General features: G+C 35.6%; 1 non-coding gene across 1 annotated transcript; it reads right to left on the bottom strand.

The window, feature by feature from the left end:
• Positions 1–5446: 5446 nt before the first annotated feature.
• TRNAE-UUC (transfer RNA glutamic acid (anticodon UUC)) lies at positions 5447–5518 on the bottom strand. The gene has a single exon. It is a non-coding gene; the product is annotated as a tRNA-Glu (tRNA).
• Positions 5519–6567: the final 1049 nt, after the last annotated feature.

Genomic DNA, 6567 nt, shown 5'->3' with positions numbered 1-6567 from the left:
AAAGAGAATTTCCAGGACTCCGATATGACACAGTCCTGTCATGGACAGAATGGAGACCCAGGGAGAATAATAAAGAAATATATCCACCATTTTAGCTAAATGATCAAAGTTAGTTTCACTAGCAGTGGGACAAACTTGACATCACATGCCTGCTGATGAGAAGTACATGTCACTTCTATGTAGTTCTGCCAAATCCTATTACCTCAATCAAATCTTGAGAAAATGTGGAGCAAATCCAAATTGGGGGATAATATATAAAATAATTTCCCAGTATTCTTCAAAAATAAAGATTATGGAACACAAAGATATACCGATAAACCATTCTACATTACAGGAGACTAAAAAGACAACTGAACACAGTATCTGATCCTAGGATATTTCTTGCACCAAAAAATGTTCCCTCTCTCTTTCTCTCTCTCCCTCTCTCCCCTCCCCCTCCCTCTGCCTCTTGCTCTCTTATGTTTCACTATAAATGTTATTAGTGGGAAAATTGAAAATGAATAAGGTTCATATGTTATACAATAGTATTAATTTCTTGATTTTTACAATTGTACTGTTGTTCTATAATAAAATGTCCTCATTCTTAGAAAGTACACAGTGAAGTACTTAAAAGAAAATGGACATCATATTTGCAACTTATTCTCAAATGGTTTATAAAAAATAATATGTGTAACAAAAAACCCTATAAAACTCTTAGAATATAAAATAGGAGAAAACCTAGATGACCTTGGATATGGATATTAGTCTTTTTAGATACAACACCATGAAAGAAATAATTGATAAGCTGGACTTCATTAAAATTAAAAGAACTTCTGCTCTGTGAAAGACAATATCAAGAGAATGAGAAAAGCCACAGATTGGGAGAAAATATTTGCAAAAGACACATCTGATAGAAGTCTGTTATCTAAAATATACAAAGAAATCTTAAAACTCAACAATAGGAAAACAAACAACCCAGTTAAAAATGGGCCAAAGACCTTAGCAGACAACTTACCAAAGGAGATACACAGATGGATAATAAGCATATGAAAAGATGCTCCTTATCATAAGGGAAATGCAAATTAAAACAAAAAAAATAGTTCTTTATACTTATTAGAATGGCCTGGAACATTGACAACACCAAATGCTGAAGAGGATGTAAGCAACAGGAACTCTCATTAATTGCTGGTGGGAATGCAAAATTGTACCACCACAAGACATTTTGGTGGTTTCTCACAAAATTAAACATACTTTTACCATACTATCCAGTGATCACACTTTTTGGTATTTACGCAAAAAAGTCGGAAGCATGTCTACACAAAAACTTGCACGCAGATGTTCAAAGCAGCTTTATCATACTTGCCAAAAGTTGGAAGCAACAAGGGTGTTCTTCTTTAGGTGGGTGGATAAACTGTGGTACATCCAGACAATGGAATATTATTTAGTGCTAAAAAGAAATGAGCCATCAAGCCATAAAAAGATATGGAGGAATATTAAATGCATATTAAAAAGAAATAAGTGAAAGGAGTCAATCAGAAAAGTCTACATACTATATGATTTTAAACATATGACATTCTGAAGAAAGAAAAACTATGGAGACAGTAAAAAGGTCAATGATGGCCAAGGGTTAGAGGGTAGTAGGGATGAATAGGTGGAGCACAGAGGATCTTTAGAGCAGTGAAAATACTGTTTGATACCATAATTATTAATACATATCACTATGCATTTGTCCAAACCCATAGAATGTACATCACCAAGAGTGAACCATAGTGTAAACTATGAACTTTGGGTGATTATGATGTGTCAGTGTAGGTTCATCAATTGTTACAAGTGTGCCACTCTGCTGGGAAGTGTTAACAGTGGTGAGGCTATGCGTGTGTGGGGAACAGGAGGTATATGGTACATGTCTGTACATTTCCCTCAGTTTTGCTGTGGACCTAAAACTACTCTAAAAAATTGTCTTCATAAAATAATAATAATGATACTAATAATACTAAGAAGGAGAAGGAGAAGGAGAAAAAGGAGAAAGAGGAGAAAAAGGAGACGAAAAAGGGGAAAACACAAATTCGTATAGTAAAAAGCAAAAGCAAATGTGTTAAAATTTTAACACATATAAAGGATAATCATGAGTTCTTAGTACTATTTCTACAATTTTTTGTAAGACTGAAATTATTTTAAAATACAAAGTAAATATTTTTATCTATATACCTCTTTGCCTCTAACACCCCTCACTCCGTTGCTCTGCTGACACACTGGATAAAATTCTTCAGTTTTAATCCTCATTTAATCTGTCTCAAACACCATTGACTTCATGCTCAGGAGGTGGGAATAAGAGGACATCTACTAGACACCAAGAAGTTGGGGAGCAGCTTCCATTTGTTGAGTAAAGTTTACTGTAAGACAGAGGAGCATGAGCCTTAACTCATGACCACATTTTGGAAACTTTCCAGCTTCCTTAAACTGACTCTTGGTGATATTCTGCAAGTGAACTTCTTCAATCAAATGCCGACATTAGTTATTGATGGAAAGCTATTAAATAGATCTCAGAAAAGCAGCTGGATGGACCCATATGGAACACTTGTTACAGAAGACAAGAAGAAATGCATATATTAGCCTGGGTTTTCTAGATAAATTGAAAGTGTGATACCAGATCTTTGTGAAACGAGAAGGCATTATTTATTCATTCCCTTCAACATCCCAACAAGCTTAATGAATATAGATGGTTCACCTGGACTTTGAAATGGCAAACAGCAATCGTTCTCCAACAAGATGAATGAGCACATTGCAGAGCTAGACAACTTCATTTGTCAAAAAGAGGCAACCAGCATTCACTGAAGACATCCAGAGGTTTTTTCATCATCTCCCTATATTTTCTAAGGTGAATCCAACTCTTCAATGATGTTTCAATTCTTACCATTCAAGAATTCTCTAGCACATTCTCTGATTTCAGGCTTATTACTTGGATTCCTTGGCAAATTAGTTGCAGGTTGGAGGGGAGAGAAATTACTCTTTTATGATATTTTTCAGAGGACATATCTCTGAGCTATCTGTTGCCCAACACTTATCCAAAACCTTGCCAGGATAATTGATATTTATACTAGATGGTCTGAAAATCAGTAAGATAATCCATTTCTCAATATAATCCATGCTTCATCTATACATTAAGCCAAAGAATCAGAAATCTACATTAGTTTGTAGAAAACTGCCCAGGCTTTCAAGTACTCCTTTTACTAAGTCATACACTTGTATCATGCCTGAGTGTTCCCGGGAAATGTTACAGAATCGAGATTATTAAAACCAGTATCCATTTTATTATAAAGCCATTGCCTTATACACTGCATGGTGCCTGGCTGCTATACTATATAGAGCCACAGAGGGTAGCTTTCAGAACAAATGCCAAGAATATTTTTACTTTTCTAGCGAAACTGATATGTGTTCTCTGTGTGGTCAATGGAACCCATACAACTGACGATACTTCTCTTTTGTTCTAACCACTAGAAAGCACAAAGCCAAATTTTAAGTTCAACTTTAACAACAATATAAGGGTCTATGGGGGTTGCCTGCACTGTGATCTTGTTTACGTAGTGCTCTTCTGATTTGTCTTTTTGTTGTTGCAATTTTTAATTCATTTTTTATATTTATCTAAGGGAAGAGTAGCAGAAAGGAAGGATAGAGGAAGGAGGAGTAAAGCAGGAAATGATTTGTTGAAATGGGATTAGATTGTTCAAGGAATCAGGAATTATCTATGCATCCTTTTCCCCTGCTAATGTCACTGGCAAAAAAATATTTTGACGTTTTATTAACATCACATTTTTCTTAAAGAAATAGAAAGGATTCTTTAACACAAGCTACATGGCTTGTGTTAGCCAAATAACAATAGCAGACTTTACGGGCACAAAAGAGAAAATTGAAAGCTAGATGACCAGGAGAGGGGACTTTGACCAAAGGAACAAGATAGTTGATCAGTTCTAACCAGAAGTAATTGTAAAGCTCTCCATTCTGCATACTTGAGAGACAAGTCACCGAATTGAATAAGCCTTTAACTTTCTTCCCATTTTTTTAAAATTTATTTTTATTGAGGTAACATTGGTTTATAACATTCTATAAATTTCTTGTGTGCAATATTATATTGCTACAGCTCTGGAAAGTGATACAGCAGAAGACAATGCTGCCATATAGGGTACATCTCCTTGAAGCTACCTACCTCCACCACTCAGATGTGATCTGGAATACCCCAAGTGCCTCTGACCCTATCATGCTGAGTCCTTGTCCTTCTGGGGCAATCCTTCTCTGAGATGTCCTCATAAGTTTAAATGATAGCAACAGAATCCCAGTAGAGTATAATAAAACATGGAAACATATTGGGGTAAATGAAACATTACTAGGCTCCTGAGAGACATAAAGAGAATAAATGGTATGGTTCCTTTTTTTTTTTTTTTCTTTTTTGCAGAGCCAGCATTGAGATGGGCATGAAAATCCCCACAGAATTCGAATAATATCCCTCTGCATGTAGGATTTCATGGGAACATTCCCACAGTTGTTAGGGTTCTATTCAGATTATGAACCAGCTAATAAATTAAATTTTTAAAAAGGAAAGAAGAGCCACAGTCCCTGGGTACAGTTGATTGCTACCATTTTGCAAAGGCAGCCACAGCTGCACAATGCAAAAGCCAAGAGGAGAGTTAGGCCAACAACAGTGCTATTCCCAGAGGTGTGCATTTGCTTGTTCCTTCAGCTAGTGTGTTATCTCCCTCAGACAGGAACATAAATAAATGTTGCCTCAGACAGGAACTGCAGCATCAAATATAAAACTGTGTATTTGAAATTCGTTATTTTCTGGCACAATTCTGTAAAAAAATGTCATGCTTTCAGTTGAAGCACTTCCATGTAAAGCCAATTAAGCAAGAGAAGCAACAACTGGGCTGAGATCAATAAAGGATGTTGGCTATTGTTCAGCCATGAGACAGGCTGTGCCAGTCACCATCTGTGGAAGCAAGTTAGGTTGCTGTTTTCAATAAAGGTTGTCAGGACCTGCTGGAAGTAAGATAACAAGTGGAAAGAAATTAGACCTTCAGATTTAAAAAAAAAAAAAAAAAAAAAAAAGTCCGGAGGCTGTGCTCCGCAGCGGGAGGGGCCAGAACAGTGACAGGCCCGCATAAATTAAAAAAAAAAAAAAAAAAAAAAAAAAACCCTTTCTTCTAGTTCTGTCCTCTTTATTCATCACTTCTCTCCATTCTTACCAAATCCATTTCCTGGGGAAAAACTGGCCATTTGATGAATAGATATACCTTGGTGTGAGGGTACCTCTTGGCTTATTCTGCCCAGGATGTCTACCACTAAGCCATACTTGATTTTAACAGCTTAATTGAAATACAATTTGCATAGCATAAAATTCATCATTTTATTTTTTTAATTTATTTTTATTTTTTTATTATTTGGCCACACTGCGCAGCTTGCAGGATCTTAGTTCCCTGACCAGGGATTGAATCCGGGCCTCAGCAGTGAAAGTACTGAGTCCTAACCACTGGACTGTCAGGGAATTCCCTAAAATTCATCATTTTAATTTTTTTTTTAATTTTTATTGGAGTATAGTTGATTTACAATGTTGTCTTAGTTTCAGGTGTACAGAAAAGTGAATCAGTTATACATATATATATATCCACTCTTTTTTAGATTCTTTTCCCATATAGGCCATTACAGCATATTGAGTAGAGTTCCCTGTGCTACACAGTATGTTCTTATTAGTTATTAATTTTATATATAGTAGTGTATATATGTCAATCTTCCAATTTATCCCTCTCCCCACCTCTTAGCCCCTGGTAACCATACATTTATTTTCTACATCTGTAACTCTATTTCTGTTTTGTAGATAAGTTCATTTGTACTTTTGTTTTTTTTTTAGATTCCACATATAGGCGATATCATATGATATTTATCTTTCTCTGTCTGACTTACTTCACTCAGTATGACAATCTCTAAGTCCATTCATGTTGCAAAATTCATCATTTTAAATGTACAATTCAGTCACTGTAACATCACTGTGGCCATTTCCATCAACCCCAAACTATCCCTCATGCCCATCTGTAGTCAGTCAATCCCTGTTCCCACCTCCAGCACCAGGTAACCACTAAAGTACTTCCTGCATCTATATATTTTATAAAATTTGGACATTTCATATAAATAGGATCATGGTGGGGAGGAAGGCAACTAACATGTGTCCAGTGTGCCAGGTGAAGAAAAATCAAACTTATAAAAGAATTCTCCTCTCTTTTCTCCTAGAATTGTAATGGATTCTATTTTTCATATTTAAATATTTGATCCATTAAAAATTTATCTAAAGTTTCCATTTTTCATTTTTCCAGATGTGATTCGACAGTTTCAATTCCATTGTTTATGTAGACCGTATTTTTTCTGCTGGTTTGAGGTGCTACTGGTATTGAACAGTAAATTCCTATGAGTTTTTGTTTTCAGGTTGTATTACATTCCATTTTATTCTAGTCCATCTATCACTTCATATGCCATCACCACACCTTTAAAATGGTTTTCACATCTGGCCATGCTAGTCTCCACTGTTAGCTCTTTTTTAAA

The sequence above is a fragment of the Lipotes vexillifer genome, unplaced genomic scaffold (genome assembly GCF_000442215.2).
Source record: "Lipotes vexillifer unplaced genomic scaffold, Lipotes_vexillifer_v1.1 scaffold1503, whole genome shotgun sequence".
Lineage (NCBI taxonomy): Eukaryota > Metazoa > Chordata > Mammalia > Artiodactyla > Lipotidae > Lipotes > Lipotes vexillifer.
This window is presented reverse-complemented; position numbering and strand designations above follow the sequence as displayed.